Here is a 20,026-nt window from a genome sequence, read left to right on the forward strand (position 1 = left end):
CCTTTCGCGGGCGCTGTGGGAAGGGCGGGGGCGGGGCCCGGGGGTCGAAGAGCCCCAGCCGGGGCTCTGGCAGCTCTTGCTGCCACTGGGCTCCTCTGGCGTCGGTGCTCCCGTGTTCCCTCGGGCGGTCGCAGCTTTGGGGCTGTCTCAGCCCCCCGGGCAGGCGTTCTCTGGCGTTTAGAGAAGCGGAGGCGTCGCCTGAGGTAAGGATTCCAGAGCTTGGCACTCTTTGGCGGCATCTGTACTAGAAAGGTCCCTTGTGGCCTGCTTTGCTTTTTTTCTCCCGGGATGCTGTTTTGGGCACTGAGGGGGCGGTGAGACAGTTTAGTGGTATGGTGTTCTGTTTGGGGTTTGGTTTTTGCTTTGCTGGTTTTTTTCCCCTCATGAGATCATTTTATTGTGCTGCTGCAATTCCTGTCTTTACTGAACCCGGAACCTTGGGGGTTTTCACTAGTTGTGCCGTTCACTGTTTCAGGTGTTGCCTTGGCCTCTCAACAGCCGTGGCACAACCTACAGCGATGCTGCCTCTCCAGGCCCCCGCAGGCCCCGCTTTCTTGTCCAGCCAGGCGGGAAAGCGTGGTTGTTGCAGAAACAGCTACGCCCTGCGACTCCTCCTCAGGTTGTTGGCTCGGCCCCAACAGCGTACAGGCTGCTGAGGTCACCGCCTCCGCGCGGGACGCAGGCGGCCCGGAGAGCTTTACCCCGCGCCATTTCCGTCCCCTGTGGGCAGCAGCGGAGCTGCCGCCGCTTCAGGCGGCCGCTTTCTCGAGGGCGAGGAGCTGGGACAACAACGGGCCGCTGCAGACTCTGGTCAGGGTAAGAGGCTGTTCCCTGGGGAGCCGGCGCAGGGGGAGCGGAGGTACGCACGGGCACTTGTCGGTGCCCCTGACCAGTAAAGGGAAGGTTAAATTGTTAGAGTGCAAATAAATACATTTTATTTAGGGAGGAGTCGTGACTAAATTTAATCGCACCTATTACTGAACAAACCAGGCAGTCATTATTCCTAATCTGTAATTAAAAAAAAATAAAGGCAGTCCTTTTTTATGCCATAAATAGAGTTGCGAGTCATTAATAGCTCAATCTAAATACAGCTGTTACTAAATCAACTGCAGGCATTAACGACTCCTGATCAGAAACAAAATAAGGAAATTTTAGAATCTAGAATGAAAATTGACCCGGAAAGCTAAATTGGGAGCGGGTAATACTGAAATTGTAACAGGGCTGTTAGAAAGTTCAGAGGCAGCGACAGCTCCTGCTTCCAACCCAAGCAGTAAACGAAGCTTTAGATTCTTAAATGAAGAGAAATAATGGTGAGCTGTTAAGCAGTGGCTGGGTTCAAGCGTAGGCATTAAGAAAATTTGCAGGTGCGGGTGATTCCTGACCAGAACTAACAATTCCAGAAGATTTAGATTTAAAATTACAAAGCTAATGGAGTGCCACAACCGCCCGGATGTAACTGCAGCCGCTTTGGGGGAATGCCCCCCCAACCACCGCTATTAATTACTGCCAAGGAGAGCGAAAGTGAAAGTAGAAGCAGTGCAGGTGAAATGGGAGCAGTACGCTTTTCCTAAGTCATCTCTTCGTGTCAGGAGAGGAAAGAAAATGGAAAGAAGATGTTTGCAGGGGGTCTGTGCTGGGTTACTTGCGCATCTCTTCCATGCATCACTGAGGAGACATTTAGCTCGTGTTGGGCGCTCGCAGGTGGAGACAGGGCGAGCTGGAGGCAGGATCGGTGCTGGCACTGATAAAGGGATGGGCAACGAGCTGAGAGAAGAGGGGGCAAGGGCTGAAAAAGGGTCACCAGTTCTGCAGGGAAGGCAGCGGGATGTGACTTGGCAACCGCTCTGAGGAGTGCAGGGTCATTCGCTGCGATGAAGTCCGGGTCTGTGGCTGGCCCGGAGAGGCAGCAGAAATCCCAAACCCTTTGCAGGGGTACCGGCCAGATTAGGGCAACACCTGAACAGTAAAACCATTTAGGGGAAGCAGAGCTGGGCTGCACCGCGTGGCCAACCTCCCTCTTCTCCGTGAGTCCCAAAGGGGCAGGTCTAAGAATGTGCTGAGAATTCATCCCTTGCGCTAAAAATGAGACATAAGTAGCACCCACCCGTGAATTTTATTTTCTCTCTCGCTCTGCGGCTCCTGCCTGCTTGTCTCTCCTCAGCGCTCACCTGCACCCGTGCTCGGATGGGGCAGCTGAGGGAAGGTGCTGCCATCTCCCCAGCCCCGGCGGACCGCCCCTCAGCTGTGTCCTCTGTCAGGGAGCGTCGTCATCTCTCCTGCCTCCCAGAGCGTGTCCTGTAGTGGCAGACGCGCGGGCTTTTCCCTGCACGCGCATACGGGAAGGGAAGCACAGTGAGAGCTGGGCTTGTCAAAGAGTAACGGGGGTGGTGGGAAGCGTAGCTAGAACCGGAGAGCTACAGCGCAAAAGCAAAGCGGACGGGACACAAAAGTAAAATGGTGCACAGGAATGCTGAGGCGAGAACTCCCGCAGCACACAGGAAATCAGTGTCAGAATCTATTTTCTTCTGACTGCCAAATTAAAAATAATGGCACGCTTTGCAACGCTAAGCTCGCTCTAATCGTCTGACCTGTTTATTTACAACCCCCCACCGCCCCCAGCACACCGTTCAGCCTCCTCAGCCTGAAATGCCTTGTTTTCCTTCTTTTTTTTTTTTTTTTTTATGACAGGGCAACTTCTGTTCCCGAGGTGGTGCCTACGGTACAGCTATCTCTTCGAAGGCAGTTTGGTTTAGGTCAGAGAATGTTTAGCCTGGACTGAATCAGCCTCTGTTTCTGTTTCTGGAAATCATCGGTCCTGTGCATAAAGCCCGGAAAAAAGGAAATATGAACCAAAGGACGTGGGGCCTGCAGGGGTAGGAAAATATTTGAGAAGAGGTTCAGTGGGGAAATGATTGTTTGTCTGTGGGGCGTCCAGGCAAGCAACCCAGCTGCTAGAAAGCGGCGCTGTCCCCAGGATGGCCTTGGCGGTCCCGTGGGAGTCGGGGGAACAAGGACAAGGCAGGGTGAAGCATCTGACCTGCCGTGTGGAACGTGATTGTACAAAGCACGTGTGATGCACTGCAAGTTCATTTGTTTAAACTGTGAGTTAAAGAAGGTGTGCAGTTGCTTTGTAAACAGCCGACGCTCTAAAGCTACACCCATCTAATTGCTAGCTGTATTAAATCTATTGTATTGCTGTTTCTGCATTAAAAAAAGAACAACCCAACACACCTATGTAAGGACTTCTAAGTACAATGGAAAACCACTGTTTAACGCGTGGCATGTGTGGGTTGTTTTTTTGGGGTGGGGTGTATGAAAAAACCTGCGAGAGACACACACACATACGCACATGTAATGTTTAGCGCTCACCTAAACCCAAAAAAGAAAATCCACTCTTTATTTTGCAGCATTAGCATTAGCTTCCAGCGCACAGCCTGAGCGCGCACCTCTGCTCTCACCATCTGCTCCCTCTTCAACCGTGTGTGGCTGTCATCATCAGCTTGCACAGGCTTTCCTCGTGCAAGTTTCCGCGACAGCTTACGAGAAGGCAGGGAAACAAACCCAGCAAGACGTGTAGTGCCTTCCTCTATGGGCTCCATCCAGCCTTTTTTAAAATGAGCAGAAAAAAAATCTGCTGCTGCCTTTACCCTGACTGACTCTTACAGAGAGCATCTGACTTGACCCGCAGCAAAGCGATGCCCCAGGCAGCAGCACGTATTGGTGCGGACCGCGGTTTCACCCACCTGTTTTACTGCGCCGGTCCTTTCCCACGGCCGATGCCGCAGACGTGGCGCAGCCCACCCCCACACCTCTTTACGAGGGTTCCCTGGGCTCTGCAAGTCGCCTGCTGGACGTGTTGCTGATTCAGGCACGGGCAAAGTCAGCTTCTTCGCTGGCCTCGGGCCAGGGCAGCCCCGTACTTGAGGGAAACTGAGAATATCTCCAGCGAGATCTCACCGGGAGGCTGGGACCTCATCAGCAGGGGAGAAGGCCAAGCGACTGACACTGAAAGGGAGCTCTTTGCTAGGCTGTAGATCGTAAATTTAAAAAAGAAAACAAACCTGCCTTTTTAAAAATGCCCCCTTTTGAGTCTGCCACGTTTGATACAGATTTTTAAAATTGCAGGGTATATCTCCTACAAGCCTCATGCAAAGGGAAGTGAGTACCTCTGGCTCTCAGGACAAGGGGGTCCCTCAGGAGCCCAGGCGCTCACGCCAGCCGGCATCTGGCATAGCACAGGGCAGGAGCTTTGGCAGTAGTACGTGAGCTGAGAATGAGAGTCCGGCAGCACTGCATGCTTCTCCTGTGAGCCGCCGAGGCTCGCGCGCTGTACCTTCCACAAATAAAAGGCCAGAAGAGTCAGCATTTCTGCTAGTTCCAGCCTCATCCGTACCCTCGTCGGTGTAACTGTAAGCAAGCGTCCCGTAGCGACTGGGAGCGTGGCAGCTGGGCTTCCTGCGCTGTCTTAGGTTGTTCCCTTGGAGAGACCCTTCTCCAAGCCCCGGGGTGGGTGGGCTGCGGTGCCATTCAACGCTGAATAGGCACGAAGGCCTGTAAACAAAATGTATTTATATTGCACCCTTACCCGGCAGCCAACCGCCACTTTATTTACGTATTCTGCACCTCCTGCCGACGCTTTTAAACTTAGCCGATATTGCCGCAGTTTTCACTGACGGGGCAGGGGACTGCCACGCTGCAGGGGGAGTGTCTGGGTGTCTCCCACGGACACAGACGTCCTCAGCTGGGTAGGGACAGGGTGAGAGCTGGAACAACTCTGCTGACATGTAAGGGCCGTCCCAGGGCAAGGCTCCTCGGTCTGGGGGCTGAAAGGCGAGCCGCGCTGGGTGGTTGGTGTGGGAGTTGTGGAGCAAGTAGGGGAAAAAAAAACCAACAAGAAAAAACCATCCAAATGTTTCACAGCAGGTAGAAAGCTTGGCAGAAAGCAAACTGAATGCTGTAAAGACAAAAGCCGAAAGCCGGCTATGGACTGTACGAAAAGAGTCAGTGCCACGGAAAGAGGTTATTTCTTCAACTGACCATAGGAGGCTTTTTGTGAGAAAACACACCTCTTCTTTCTGCTACAGCGCGGTACCACAGCAGTAACGGGCCAGAGCGTGCGAGCGCCTTTGGCAGTATCCGTAACAGCCGGGGCACGGCCGAACGGCCAGCCCACCTTCCACACAAGGAAAACACCATTTCTCTGGAACGCCGCGCAGACCCAGGACGGGTAAGGCGGAGGCCGAGCCCAGGCGCCCCCATTGCCAAGGACCACCTTGGCCTTGCAGCGTCTCACGCTTCGAGGTGTTCTGCTGGCCGTGGCTAAGCTCAGGCCCTCTGCTCGTGGCTGCCCCCGGTCCCCCGGCGCCGGTCGGGCCCCAGCCCCCAGCACGGTGCGGCGCAGGGCAGTGACCCAGCAGGGCGGCCCCACGGGCCCCAGCCCCCCCCCCCCGCCGTGCCTGCGGCCAGGGCCCCGCGGCCGCCGGCCCCTTCCTCCTCTGCCCGCTCCCGGCGCGGACGGCTCGGGATGTGTCACGAGGGGCAGCCCCGTTCAGCCGCTCTCGGAGGGCGCGCGGCTCTGCCCGGCCGTGACCGGGGCCCGCAGGGGTTTCTCGCTCGCTCGCTCGCCCCGAAAGGAGCTGGCCCCGAGCCGGCGCGCCCCCCCCGCCCGGCCCACGGCGCCCTCGCGTGCTGAGCGCGGCCCGGCCAGCAGGGGGCGCTGGCGCTCAACGGCTGGGCGCGGGGGCGGTCCGGCGCGGGGGCGGGGCCGGTGGGGGCCGGTCCTTCCGGCCGCCCTCTAAGGGCCGCCCCGCGGGGCTCCGGCTTCCGGTGGCGCAGCGCGGCGGAGCGGAGGTGGGAGCGGTGCGTGGGGCGGCTGCGCCGCGAGGTGTCTCTTTGCGGTGCCGGGGCCCCTCTGCGGCCCGGCGTGGGAAGCCCGTGGCCGGCGGAGACTGCTCGGAGCTGGGCGGGGAGCGCCGCGGCAGTCCGACCGCAGGCAGCCATCCCCTGCGGTGGCCGCCAGCTCCTCAGGACTCCTGGAGGCCTGGCAGCGCCCGACCCTCGCCTGCGGCAGCCGCCTGGGAGAGCAGCGCGGCCGTGGCCAGGGGCCGGAGAGCGCTGGTGAGTGAGTTCGGGCAGCGGTGGAGGCTCCGTGCGGGCCCGGGCCCGGGCCGGGGTGGTGGGGGGGGCTCCGTGCGGGCCCGGGCCCGACCCCGGGGTGGTGGGGGGGGCTCCGTGCGGGCCCGGGCCCGACCCCGGGGTGGTGGGGGGGGCTCCGTGCGGGCCCGGGCCCGACCCCGGGGTGGTGGGGGGGGCTCCGTGCGGGCCCGGGCCCGACCCCGGGGCGGTGGGGGGGGCTCCGTGCGGGCCCGGGCCCGACCCCGGGGCGGTGGGGGGGGCTCCGTGCGGGCCCGGGCCCGACCCCGGGGCGGGGGGGGTGGTGGTGGGGGGCTCCGTGCCGGGCCCGGGCCCCGCAGAGAAGCCCTGGTCGGGCATCGTTCGCTTTTGCACAATGTAGGGCTTTCCCCGTCTATTTTCTGTGTACTGTGTTTTGGGCCACCTGAAACCCTTTGGCCGGGTAGGTTTGGTGCGGGGAGATGGCAGGTCTGGAGCCTGAAAGATCTCCGGTGGGGGGCGGGGGAGGTATTTTTGCCTTAAAACTCTGAGCCCACCTCGTGTGTCATGTCGTGTTATCACGTCGTGAGTCTGGTGACTGTGGCAAATGGCTCAGTTGGGCGTTTTCTGATAAATAACTTCTGAACGTGTGCGTGTGTAGGCACGGGGAGATTTGTGCAGGGTGACAGAGCCCCTTATGCTTCTGTGCTAATGTCTACCTGTTCTAGACCTCCAGTGTTGGAAAGCCTTTGTTTAGTGCCTAGTTGTGCCTGCATAACAAATGTTTTAGCTGCTGATGTGTTATACCTCTGCTGTGAACTTTTTCCTGGGTGGCTTGATTGTTTCTGGTTGTCCGTGTAAATCTAGGCAGATATTTTCTGCCCGGTGGTGAAGCCTATCGCTTTGGATAACAAAGGGCAGGAGAGCAATAAAGAAAAAGGTGATTCGTCTGCTGCAGCTCCTTGGAAACGATTCGTTCCTTATTTTCTGCCGTTGGGGAGGTGTTGTGCTTTCCAGATAATGCAGCCTCTCCTGTGCCTGTCCACGCCGTGCATTTTTGTCCTGCCCTTGCTTGAAAAGGCTCTCCTTGCCTTCTTCCTCTCTGCTGCAGTTGGCTTAATCTCTCGCTGCTGCTGCTGGAAGAGGGATAAAGGGAGTGTTGTCGATCGGGTTGTTAAAAGCTTTTTCGCGGGCTGTAACGCGCAGGAAGGGGTGGGGGAGGGGGGAGGATCAGGCTGCGGGGAAAATGGGAAACCAACATCACCTTTCCCTCCTACGGCGCAGCCCGGCTGCACGGCTCCCCGGGGATGCCCCTGCCCGCGGGTGTACCGTGTGTGCGCCCCCCGCGTGGGGCGGGGGACGACGACACCCCCCCACACAGTCGGCGGCACTGGGGCAACCCCTGCCCCAGGGCTCCGCGCTCGTACCCGGCTCTCCCCGCTCCGGCACGGCACGCGGCTGGACGCACCGAGGAGACCCCGGGGCGGCTTCTCGTGGCTGGGCGAGAACAGGGCCTGGCCCCGAGCAGCAGAGCGGGCACCGCCGGTAGCTCGGAGGAGCGGGGCCGGCTCGGCTCGAGGCGTCAGAGCGAAAAGGGACGGGAACCGTCCCGGAGCGTCCGGGGGGGGGGGGGGTGGGGGGGCGGCGGATGGTCCGGTGGCCGGGTTCGGCTCCGTGCCGGGCCGTGGGGCAGCCGGAGCCGCGCCGGGGGGCAGGTGAGGAGCCGCGTGGCCGGGCACGCTGTGGGTCGGTGGGTTTCGGCTGTGGGGTCTCCCGGTCCGCGGAGTCCCCGGGGGGGGGGTTGCGGGCAGCAGTGGCCCCGGGCCGAGCGCTATCGTGGGTCGGTGGTTGGGTTTTGGGGCCGAGCCCGTGCCCGGCCGTGGGGAAGTAGGGGCAGCCCCACCCGGCTCTCGGCTGCTCCTCGTTGGGGTCGGGCGGCGGCGGCGACCCCGGCGGGGGCTCCTGTGGTGCCGGGCGGGTCCCCCCTTGCCCGCGAGGCAGGCAAGGACCCTGGCTGCTGCCGCCGCGGTTTGCTGGAGGCGGGCCGGGCCCGGCCCCCTGTGGGGTTGGGGTGCGGGCCCGGCGCTGCCGGGGAAACGCGGCCTGTGAGAGCAGGAAGAAAGCGCTGCCGGGCCGGCGCTGGGCTGCCCCGCCGGGGTGCGGGGCCGGGCCCGCGCAGTTCAGTTCCCAAGGCCTCCCCGACAGTGCCCGCGTGGGCCGTGGGGGTGCAGGGCTGTGGGGTGGCTGCGCTCTCCGCGGCCCTGAGCGTTGCCCGTGGGGACTGCGGAGGGGGCCGGGACGCAGCCAGGCTCAGCTGGTTTGGTCCCTGAACGGGGAGAGCACAGCTCTTCTGTTCCTGGGCCTTGAGAGCAGGCTCCTGTGGCTGACGCCGGGGCCCTGAAACAGATCGAGTCGTGCGTTTTGAGGGCCTGAGCGAGGGGACTAAGTGGTGTGGTTTTGGGCTGAGGAGCAGAGTTCAAGTGCTGCGCTTTTGGGATTTGAGAACAGGCTCAGCAGCTGGGCTTTTTGGCTCAGAACCGGTCCCAAAGTGAGCTGGTTTGGGGGCCAAAAGCAGAAGCCGGTTTGGCTGCTTGTGCAGGCTGGGGGGTTGGGGTGGGGTGGGGGCATTGGGGGCTGCAGGGGAAAGCAGGGGTTGGGCAGGGTACGAGGACCCTCCCCGGAGGTGGGGGTCCGGTCACATTGGACCCCGAAGTTCGGGAGGCCAGCATGCACCAGAGCGAACTCGCCACCTGAGGCGGGTCTCTGGAGGAAGGGTGCTTTTTGGATCCAGCGCAGCGCACCCTCTTTGGGTCCAGCTCTTCTTTCTGTGCTGCTTAGGATAGTTATTAACCAATTAATTAATCATACAAACTAAGTCACAACAGCTCTATCGGCTCCATCGTGGTTCGGAGCTCTGAATCAGTTTCATTTGGTGTCTAACACGTTTTTTCCCCAAGGAGAGGCTAAGTTTCAAAGTTAATTAGTTCTCACAAGTGTGTGTCAGTCGATAAAATTGAGTTATGATTATTAAAACCACAAAGGTGACATGAGTCTCACAGATCTGGTCTATTTCTGAAAATGTATTCATCCCATGCAAATGTCTTCGGGATACAGATCATCTGCACTTCATGCTCTGACAAGACAAGATGCTGAGACAGGGATGAGCTCCAAAAGGACTGCTGAAAAGAAAAAAAAAAAACGCACTCCACGAAGTCATGGGTTTTTTTTGTTTGCATTTGGCGGGGCGGGGTGGCTTTAACAAAAGAGTGCAGTGTTGGCTGGCAGCAGCCTGCAGAGCATTTTTGCTGCCTGATCTCTCCTTTTCTTCTCTTCCACTCCTCTTTCAGGGCTGTAATTGTCATTTGGATAGTTTTAGAAGAGCAGTTAAGTTCCTCGCCTGTGTCAATGTGCTGGTAATACCAGGAAGGTGAATGCTTGAACCGGTCGGGCGGGTGGGAATAACTTGGCTGCAGGTAGAATTTCTGAGGGAAGACCAGCAAAACCAGGAAGCAAATAGCAAGTTCCCAGAAAATGTGCGGGTGTCAAACACATAAAAGTTTCATTGCCGAATGTTTTTGGGAATATGTTCCCAATGGCTATTTTTAGTAAACATAAATTTTCAGGAGATTCAGGGTTGTGTGTGGCAAAACATGTCCCTCTGTTTTTGTGTCCTGCCGCACAAACGGCCGGCGGCAGGGCTCTTGTTCCCCGCTCTCGATATTGCCACAGCAGGGCTGCGATATTTCGACCTAAGTGGGGATGGGTTTAGGAATGGAAGGAGAGAGGATGCCTGTGTTCTGTAAGGGCTATGAATGCTGACCCTTTGTCTCTGTCTGCCGCTTTTCCTGTGCAGGTGATGAAGCTGTTTTACTTTTCTCTGTTGTTCCTGGTCTAAATAGCTGCGAAGCTGTCGCCGCTGTGGGTGTGCAATTTGTGTTGCTGTGTTTCTGTGGAGTTCTAGCTACGGCTCGCTTCTAGTGTGGCCAAGCGTCAAGGTAGGGCTTTCAGTTTAAAGCTTCAGAAGCGCTGCGCGCCGAGATGGGTGTAGGTGAAACTGCTGTTGCGCCTGCAGCTGTGCTCGCAGGGATGCTGGGTGGCTCTGCATCAAACCGGCGAGGTGCGCGTGGACCTCCGTCGGGCTGCGCCCTGGGTGCGCGAGCGTGCGGTGTTTTTGCTGTTCCGGCTTGTATGTGCGAGGGCTTAACGTTTGATTTAATGCATTTCCTTTAACAGCAGGCTGTAGTTGGGCTCTAGACGGTATTCCTACGTGGGCACAAGAGCTGTGGAATGGTTAAGCTGTTGCTGTGCCTCCAGGTGATTTGTCAGTAACACTGTTTTTCCAGGTGCAGATGGATGAGTCGTGCAGGGCAACGGAGGAGAGCCCAGGGTAGCGCTGTAAGAAGGTGAGTCTGTGTAGTACTGGAGGGAAGATGTGACTGATGGCTATAGGGCTCCATTATGGGTTTTACTCTTTTTTTTTTGTGATCCGAGGGCGCTAAGCGATGAGCCGAGCGTGATCTGGGCCCTGGAGGTGAGTCAGGCAAGGTGACCGGTGCTTGGTGGGCTGGAGTAGGTGTTCTTTTTCAGGTTATTCAGGGTTTTTTCTCCTTCTCTTCACTTTCCCATCCCAATTTGGGGCCGATTCCCTCAAACGGGGACTTCCCCCTGTGGGGCTGCTTATGCAGCCTGGGAGCTGCTGCCTGGGCACAAAAATACCTCAAACCCCCGACTCTGGGTCTGCAATGGGGGGTGAAAAAACAGAAAGAATTCTGGTGGAAAGAAAACAACTTGGGGCTTCTGGGAAAGCCAACTCCAGCTGGATTTGTGCAGCTGGAAAGGGAAAAAAAGGGTGGTGGTGGGGAAGGAACAACCACCTAAAAGCACCCACCAACCATTCTCATGCACAAAACCGAAAGTGAAAATGACCATTTTTTGTAGGGTAAAAGCACAAAAAGTCCCCACAGAACTCAGTAGTTTGGAAAAGCAACCCCAATTATTACATTATGTAAAGAAGGCGGGGAAAAAAAGAAAACCAAAACAAAACCCTATCACAACCCTGATGCCACGTGCCTACAAGCAGTTCCTGGGGCTTATTCTGCGGGGGTGGGGAACCCAACCTTGTTCCCCAGGTTTGCTGTGCTGCTTCTCCTCCCTCGGGCATGGGGGGGGGCAGTGGCATGGACAGTAGCAAGCACCAGATTTTTTTAAGCAGTTGAGAGGAAAGGACAAATGCTCGAGACGCTTTGCTGTTTGGTGCAGAGGCAATGAACGGTGCTGCTGGGGCTGCGAGGGGGAAAGGTGCAGAGGAATAGAAGCTCTGTGGATGCAGCCAAGTTATGGTTTCTGGATGGTATTAATCGAGAAGAGTAATTCAGATAATGCCGCTGCCCAGCAACCAGAATTGGGTACTGAGCCCAGGAGCCGCGCACGCACGGTGGCATCCCTGTGATCCACATTGCTCTCTCCGCAGGTAACAGCCCTGCGATGCTGCAGTGCCTGCGAGGTGATGCCGCCGTGCTCGTTGCTGCTTCCTGGTAAGGAAAGGCCTCCTCCGCTCCTGCTGCAGCGTGGTGGTGTGTCGGACACGATTCCCTGTGTCGGGTGAGGCCTAGGGCTGCCGGCGAGGTGAGCGAGCCCCTTTGGTGGGTGCAGGGGTGCCTCCTTGTGTGCCTGTACTACTGGGGCTGGTGGGATGGGAAGCTTCAAACGACCCGCCGAGGCAGGCTTCTGGTATGCTAAAGGCGAGTGGGTGAGGGCAGCCCCAGGAGTTACCCGGGAGCTGATAGAAGGGAAGAGGGAAAGGAGGAGGAGGATGATGACCCCTTCCCCCTACCCAGGGCGCAGAAGGTGGCCGACTCCCCAGCTCACCAGAGCTCCCCCTCAGCCTCCCCTGGCCCCCCTTGCCCCGTGCGCCTGCCCCCAGCTCTGGCACGAGCGAGCTAGGCTAAGTGTCTAGGAAGCCTCATCTCGTAAGAGCTGTAAGACACCCATGTATTCTCTTTAGGTGGAGGACGACCTAGAGTCTGGAGCTGCAGAAGAGGCAGGGAGGAGAGAAGGGGAAAGAAGCATCCGAACGGCTAAATTGTGCCAGCAGCGCTGAGAGCGAGAGTCGCGGTGAGTCCTGGGCCACTGGGGCCCCGTTGCCTCTCTTGTGCATCCTGGGCCCTCCCTGTCTCTCCCCTGGCCCCCTCTCTTTCCTTACCTGCTGCAAAATATTTTTTTTTGCGCCCCCCCGCACCTTCTTTCTCCATCTCACTCTGAGTGGCTCCCTGCCTCCCGGTCTTTTCAGTCCTCCCTCTCTCTGTCCTGTAGCCTGTGGCTACTTTTTCTTTCTCCGACTCTCTCTGCCTGGCTCTGGCTCTGGCTCCGTTTTTATTTTTTTATTCCTCCTGCTCTGTCCTGTAGCCTGTCGGTATTTTGTCTTTCTCTGGCTCTCTTGGTCTGACTCCCTGTGTTACCGAAAAACGTGGTAAAATCGGAAACAACTCAACGCCAATTTAGTATTGAAGAGCAGGCGTTCTTTATTCACGGCGCCAGACGCACGGGGGATCGCTCCTCCTGGCGTGCGTACCTGACACACCTTTCCCCTACAATTTGTAGATCAAACTTTTACGCATTCATACATATTCATTATTGTCCTGTCTACTGATCGGTACAAACTTGCTTGTTCCGTATGTAAATTACTGCGCAGGCTCGGTGGTGGTCCGTGAGTCGGTGGTCGCGATCTCCCCCTGCCGGAATTGCCTTTTACCTTCTTGGCTCTTAATCTTGGCAGCCTTGGCTAGTTTTCTCAGTCCGCTACACGAAACCGCGTTTTGTCATCCTTTTCTGACAGAAGCACGTTGTCTGTTGTTCTGTTGACATTAACGATCGCCTAGTGACTAAAATGCAGATCGACAGATCCGCTGATTCGTACGCTCCATGTTCCCGTAATGGAACACCGTCTCTGGTTGGTTGATTTCATCGCTTTGGTTACACCTGTTGCTGTTGTTCAGCGTCTTCTTTTTTGGCTTTGTGTGATTCTCTCTGTGATTCTGTTTTTCTCTGCCTCGCTTTCCGCAGCTCCCCGTCCCTCACTTTGAATGCCCGTTATCCTTCACCAGCTCACTCTCCCTTGGTTGCCATCCCCGTTTCTGAATTCCTCCTGCTTTGCCACGTAGCCCGTGACTTTTTTCTTAATCTCTCTCTGTCTGCCTCAACGCTCCCGCCGCGCTTTTTAATTCGTCTGCTCTGTACCCTGCTACTGTTCTTGCCTTTCTGAGTTCTTCTCTGTCCAGCTCCCTTTCCCTATTCGTGAACTCCTGTTCTTCCTGCAGCCACCGCTGTTCCCTGGGATCTCCGTCTCTCTCTGTCCAGCTCCCTGTCCCTAGGTTTTAATTCCTGCCTCTGCCCGCTGTAGCCCATCTAGATTTTTCTGTCGGCCTCTCTCTCTGTCCGGCTCCCTCTCTCTGTTCTAATTCCACGTTCTCTGTCACGTAGACCCGTGCTATTTGTTTGTCCTCATCTCTCTCTGTCCAGCTCCTTGCTGCGATGTTTTATTTCTTCCCTCTCTGTCTGTCTTTGTAGCCCATTGCTGTTGTTGTGGTTTTTTGTTTTTTTTTTTCCCCCCACTTGTTTCTTCATTTGTCTCTGTCTGCCTCCCAGTGCCTGATCTTTAATTCCTCCTTCCCTGTTGGGCCGCTGTTCCTTTTTTCCATTCTACGTTGTGTTCTCTTTGGTCTCCTGTTCTTATTCATCGGTTCCCTCCTCGCCGCCCTGTGGCTTGTCCCCATTTTAGTGTTGCCTCCCTCTCCCTCTCTCTGGCTTCTTGCCCCTGGTTTTAAAATTCCTCCCTCTCTTCTCTCTTCCCTGTCGGCCGTGTGATCTTCAGCCTTTCTCCATCTCTTTCTGCCCAGCTCTCTGTGTCTATTCATTAATTCTTCCCTCTCTGCCCTGTAGCCTGTAGCTTTTGTCCTTTCTCCATCTTGCTGTCTCTGGCTTCCCCACGACCCTGTTTTAGAATTGTTTCTCTCTTCTTTCTGTACGCATTGCAATTCCTTTTGCTCCCCATCTCCCTTTGTTTTGGGTGTTTTTTTTTGTTGTTGTTTTTTCTGGCTCCCTGTCCCTAATTCTTAATTCTCTGCCTTCTCGTGCTCTGTACCACGTCGCCCCATGGTTTGTTTTGTGGTGTTCCCTCCCCGGCCCCTTCCCTCCGTCGTTGGCTGTCTCGGCTCCCTGTCCCCGTGGCTTCATTCTTCCCTTTCTGCCCTGTTCTTGTCGCTTATCTTGTCTTTCTCCATCGCGCTCGGTCCAGCTTCCTGCCCCTATTCTTCTTTCCTCCCTCGCTGTCGTGCTGCCTGCCCCAGGTTCTTTGTGCGTCTCCAGCCTGCTCCTCTTCCTCCTTTGTTGGTCTGTGTCCTGCTCTTCCCTCTTCCTGCTGCCTCTCTTCCCCTCTCTCTGCTGCTTTTATCTCCACCTCCGTCAGGCTCCCTGTCCTTCTCTGGCCGTCCTGTTCCCTGCCTCGTGCCTTCTCACTACACGCACACACGCCCCCCCGCCCCCGTCCAGCCGGATGCCGCTCTTCTCTTCTCTCCTGCTACTGTCCTGTGCCCTGCTCATCACCTTTGGTGGCCTCCCCCTCTGCCCAGCAGCCCGTTGCTCCAGGAGCCGGGCGACGGACGGTCCGTTCCCTGCCAAACCAGGACAAGCGCGTGCCGTGGCTTAGCCCCAGCTGGCAACTCTGCACCAGGGAGCTGCTTGCTCGCTCCACCCTCAGTGGGCTGGGGGAGAGAGCTGGAAGGGTAAAAGCGAGAAAAATCATGGGCTGAGATCAAGACTGTTTAATAGGTAAAGCAAAAGCTGTGCGTGGAAGCAAAGCAAGGAATTAATTCACTCCTCCTTTTCGGTGGGCAGGTGTTGAGCCACCTCTGGGAAAGCAGGGCTCTGTCATGTGTAACGGTTACTTAGGGAGAGAAATGCTGTAGCCCCCCCCAAGGACTCCCCCTTCTTCCCCCAGCTGTGTGTGCTGAGCATGATGTCAAATGGTATGGAATATCCCTTTGGTCAGTTAGCTGGGAAAGCTTTCCCAGCTGTGTCCTCTCCCAGCCTACTTGCTGGTGGGGCACTGAGAGAACCAGAAGAGGCCCTGACTGTGGAAGCAGTGCTCAGCAAGAACCAAAACATCTCTACATTATTAACGGTGTTTTGAGCATAAATCCAAAACGTATCCCTTCCTAGCTGCTGTGGAGAAAATGAGCACTATCCTAGCCAACAGCAGCTCCGTGCGGCTGCGGCAACGGCGGCCGAGGTGGCCTTGGGGCAGGGGGAGCGTTGGGGACCCTGAGCCACGAGTCGCTCCTGGGACTTGTTACGTGCGCGCCTGCACAAACACCTGCCCTCTCCTTTGCCCTCAGGGCTGCGTTTGCGCTGCCTTTGCGTGGGGCAAGGGGCTGTGATGGAGCCCAGGGGAGGAGGTGGTGCACTGTGGGGGTGAGGGGAGGGGGCCCCCCGTTGCTGCTGAGCCTCAGCTGTGGGCGGGGTCTGGATGGAGGGGCCCCAGGTGCGGGCAGTGGGGCTGGCGGTGCCGGCTCCTCCCTGGAAAAGGGGTGGTGCCCTGCTCCGGGGGGCCAGTGTGAGCCGAGGGCGGGGCGGGGCGGAGCTGTGGCCGAGCGTCAGCGGGCTGCGACTGTAGCGAGGGAGGAGGTGAGCGGGGGCTGGGTGGTGGAGCGCTGCGTCCCGGGTCAAGCCCCGAGGAGGGCTGCGGCGGGGCAGCGCCGGGTCGGAGCCGGAGCGGGCGGTGGGGAGAGCGAGGCTGTGCTGAGGGCTCGGTGGGGCTTCCGGGCGCATCGGCGGGAGGGACGGTGGCCCGCAGGGTCCGAGAGCGGGGAGGGCGGGCTGGCGGCGTGCCGGGAGCTGTGGTGGTGTGGCGCGCGGCTGCCGGGCGGCCGTGTTGTGCCGCAGAGCATGGCGGGAGCTGTAGTCCTCGTGGGGCGCGGCTGCCGGGGCGGCCGTGTTGTGCCGCAGAGCATGGCGGGAGGTGTAGTCCTTGTGGCGCGCGGCTGCCGGGCGGTCGTGTTGTGCCGCAGAGCATGCCGGGAGGTGTAGTCCTCGTGGGGCGCGGCTGCGGGGCGGCCGTGTTGTGCCGCAGAGCATGGCGGGAGCTGTAGTCCTGGCGCAGTGGCTGCCGGCCCTGTCACGTGGTTCGCCGGGGCGTGGCGGGAGGCGCGGTCTTCCGGCGCTCGGGTGCCGGGCGGCCGTGCCGCGTATGGTAGGCGCGCTGTGTTTTTGGGGTTGGATTCGTGTTGATTTCTGGGGGCTTGCGGGTGCGGCCGCTCCCCGAGAAGCGGTGAGTTCCCCGGGAGCTGACAGAAGGGAAGAGGGAAAGGAGGAGGAGGACCTTTTCCCCCTGCCCAGGGCGCAGATGATGGCCGCCTCCCCGGCTCACCGGAGCTCCCGCTTAGCCTCCCCTGGCCCCCCCTTGCCCCGTGCGCCTGCCCCCAGCTCCGGCACCTCCCCTGAAGCGTGCTGCGTAGCCCTTGGCCGCCCCCAGGCCCTGTCGTGAAGGCAGCGAGCCGGCCCTCAAGCGCACTGGATTCCCCCTCGGCGCAGGGGCCCTTAGCAGTAGTGCGGGGAAGGGGTGGTGTGTCCAGAAGCCCGTGCGCAAGGAGAGGCTTTGGTCAGGGTCGATCGATGGTAATGACGGTCGCTGTTCCTTCTTTCCCTCTCCCAGAGACCGTGCTGAGGACGTGGTTGTCTGTCCTTCCCCCGGGGATGCCGTCGACTGCGGCCGTCTCAGGCTTGCGTGGCTTCTCTCTGCCCGGCTTTGCCATCCTCGCAGCGCCGGGGCGAAAAGGGACACACAGAGCCCTTCCCGGCTGTGGACAGGAGCTGCCTCGGCTGAAGCTGGAGACGCCAACGAAAGGTAAAGCAGAAGAAACTGAAGGCGCTCTGGCTGCCAGCTGCCTTCCTGCTGCAGGCAAGAGAGAGCCTGTCCCTGCAGGTGAGGGAGGAAGGATCCCCCTTCATAGCCCGCAGCGGGACAGGCCACCAACGTGCACCGCAGGGTCTGTACGCGTAACCCGGAGTTGGGTACGGGCGTGTAGGGCACGAGCGAGCTAGGCTACGTGCCTAGGAAGCCTCATCTCGTAAGAGCGGTAGGACACCCACGTATCCTCTCTAGGTGGAGGATGGCCTAGAGTCTGGAGCTGCAGAAGAGGCAGGGAGGAGAGGAGGGGAAAGAAGCATCTGAACGGCTAAATTGTGCCAGCAGCGCTGAGAGCGAGAGTCGCGGTGAGTCCTGGGCCACTGGGGCCCCGTTGCCTCTCTTGTGCGTCCTGGGCCCTCCCTGTCTCTCCCCTGGCCCCCTCTCTTTCCTTACCTGCTGCAAAATTTTTTATTTGGTTTTTTTTTTTTGCGCCCCGCCCCCCCCCCCCGCACCTTCTTTCTTCATCTCACTCTGAGTGGCTCCCTGCCTCCCCGTCTTTTCAGTCCTCCCTCTCTCTGTCTTGTAGCCTGTGGCTACTTTTCTTTTCTCTACCTCCCTCTGCCTGCACTGGATTCCCCCTCGGCACAGGGGCCCGTAGCAGTAGCGCGGGGAAGGAGCGGTGTGTCCAGAAGCCCCTGTGGAAGGAGGCTTTGGTCAGGGTTGATCTGCGGTAATAACGGTTGCTGTTTCCTCTTTCCCTCTCCCAGAGGCTGTGCTCAGGATGGGGTTGTCTGTCCTTCCTGTTCATCTCTTCCTCTCTCTATTCCTTTGCGCTGGTCCCTCTCCCTATTGTTTATTGTTTTGCTACTCTGAACCTTTTTTTATTCCCAGCGTTTTCCCGTGACAGGAGCAGCAAAGAAGGGAGCGGAGCATCGGGGTATCCATGGAGAGAGCATTGGGCGTTCTCCTGTCTTTGTGGGGCTGACCCTGAGGAAGTGCGGTACGTGGGTCGATGGCATGAATATATATATTTTGTGGGTGCACAAATCCTTTTCAGAGTGTCAGAGGGTAAGGGTTTTGTTCTGTTCAGTGTAAACATTGTTCTGTTTGGTGAATTTGTCGAAGATGAGAGTTCAGTGGGGGAGGAAGTCAGCTCTCTGGCTGGTTTGAGGGTAAGGTGGGCTGTACGTGTTTGTCGGTCATCTCTCACCTGCCAGATGTTTTGAACTAGTTGTATCTGGTTTTCGTAGGGAGTCACGAAGGGGTTTGGGGCTCCCCAGTGGCGGGTGCTGTGGCCAAAAGAGAAAGCAGGGTCACAGAGTGCTTCATTTACGGGGCTGGCCTCGGCCATCTACTGCACAAACTTCTGGTATGTAGCAATCGGGACTCGATTTCCTGAAGGAGGAGAGGATGATGGAGCTCGTTATAAGAGCATAATCATTTTCTCTTCTTTTGGCAGTACGGGCACCCGAGGACCAGCTTGCTTTTGAGGAACGGCACGAGGATGTTGGTGTCGACGCTCAGCAGAGGAAGGAAGCTTCTTTTGGAGGCCAAGAAGATGAAGTAGGCTGCTTATTTGTTGTGTTTGATTTTCATTGCGGGGATGGGGAGGGGTGGAACATGCAAAACGCGGTCCTGGGCAGGGGAGGTTTCTGACGTGGGAGGCCGTGAGAGAGATCATGGACGCTGCTGGACAGGCGTTAGAACCCGTTGCTCAGGTTGGACGGACCCGGCAGAACCACTGCACCATCTTAAGTAATGCCTGCTCACGTACTGAGATTTTAGTAGTTGCCCCCGCATCAGCTTTGGCTTTTCCTCGTCAAGCTTGTGTTTTGGCAAGAAGTGTCTTTCGTTAAGCGTTTGGGTATAAGGGGTGTCCACGAGGCTACGTGGTGCCCATCCCCGTGAGATTTTGTGACCATCAAGTGATATTCAGCATCCATCTTATGCCCGTCTCCTGTAACTACTCTGCAGTTTTCGCTTAAGGCTTGATAGCGGAGTGTTAGCTGAGGGCGGCATTTACCCCACTGGCCCCTCCACGCCGACGGCGTTTCCCCTGCCGGCCGCTGTCCGTTCCCTGTAACTGTGACTCTTGTCCTGGCAGAACCTTTGCCAAAGCCACCTTTGTGCTCCACAGCAGTCTGTTTTCTGTCTCGAGTATGTTTCTTTTCGGTATCCGATACCCCAGAGCTGTGTACCGTTGGCTCAGGTCTCTTCTTGAGCTTCTGCGAGAAGAGAGAGCCTTCATCTGTTTTTATCCATGTGTCTCCTGGGGTGTTTTTTTGTTGTCCTTTACAATTTAGTTTTGCCCCAGCTACTGAGGTGTTAATTTAGCTGCTTCATACGGTTCCCGATACGCTTGTGTATTTCCACGTTTCTTTTCGTGTTTTTTGTCCTTTGAGACTGATCTAGTTCTGTTAAGGGACTGAGCAAGAGAGAGCGTTGAGGTGACTCCGAATGGTTGATGGCTTTACAATAAATGATTTACTTTATAACCAGAGATATTTTTTGAGAAGGGGTTCTTAAAAGATTTCATTCTGCTTTGCCATTCCGCTGGGGTAGATGAGCCCCAGCCTTTTTTCGTGAGGCTCATTCTGCTCCTGGGCTTCTCTGGTACTGTTCCTTGAGTTGGTTGCAGGTTTTGAGCTGTCTAAGCTCTTTGGGTAGGTGTGTTTTGACATTCAGAGATGGGGAGGTTTCTGGTTGAGGTAAGAGATTAAGGAGCAGTCAAAGTTGAGCAGCAGATATATATTAGGAAGTACACTTGTACGAGCTTTTGTTTTCCCTTCGGTCAGTAAGTTTGTGTTGGGTGTTCAGGGGTAGCAAGATGGTCTAATAGTGTGTTTTGGATTATTTGGTTTTGTGGGGGTGTTATGGTTTTGTCTGGGTTTTTTTGTTTGTGGTTTGTTGGGTTTTTTTGTGTGTGGTAGGTTTTTTGTTTGTTTTGTCTTGTTTTCCAGGAATTTTGACTTGACTGAAGGTAGAACCTTATACTTTTTCCACCAGTTTTGC

The 20,026-nt window shown here is 57.2% G+C and overlaps 2 long non-coding RNA genes across 5 annotated transcripts in view; both read left to right on the forward strand.

The window, feature by feature from the left end:
- Positions 1–209: 209 nt before the first annotated feature.
- LOC142056862 (uncharacterized) lies at positions 210–3,221 on the forward strand. 2 transcript variants are annotated; one of them, XR_012660443.1, is made up of 2 exons: positions 210–859; positions 2,689–3,221. It is a non-coding gene; the product is annotated as an uncharacterized LOC142056862 (long non-coding RNA). The 2 variants fall into 2 exon arrangements; XR_012660444.1 differs by having other exon boundaries at positions 210–816.
- A 2,596-nt stretch (positions 3,222–5,817) lies between these two features.
- LOC142056866 (uncharacterized) overlaps positions 5,818–20,026 on the forward strand; it is a 72,983-nt gene continuing 58,774 nt past the window's right edge. The window contains exons 1-7 of one of the 3 annotated variants that reach the window (XR_012660449.1): positions 9,093–9,538; positions 10,011–10,106; positions 10,455–10,514; positions 11,582–11,736; positions 12,116–12,225; positions 16,820–17,011; positions 17,270–17,379. This is a non-coding gene — a long non-coding RNA (uncharacterized LOC142056866). Of the gene's footprint in view, positions 6,122–9,092; positions 9,539–10,010; positions 10,107–10,454; positions 10,515–11,581; positions 11,737–12,115; positions 12,226–16,819; positions 17,012–17,269; positions 17,380–20,026 lie in introns of those variants that run through there. The other 2 variants (XR_012660447.1, XR_012660448.1) reach the window with 2 other exon arrangements.

The sequence above is a fragment of the Phalacrocorax aristotelis genome, chromosome 4 (genome assembly GCF_949628215.1).
Source record: "Phalacrocorax aristotelis chromosome 4, bGulAri2.1, whole genome shotgun sequence".
NCBI classification, from domain to species: Eukaryota; Metazoa; Chordata; class Aves; order Suliformes; family Phalacrocoracidae; genus Phalacrocorax; species Phalacrocorax aristotelis.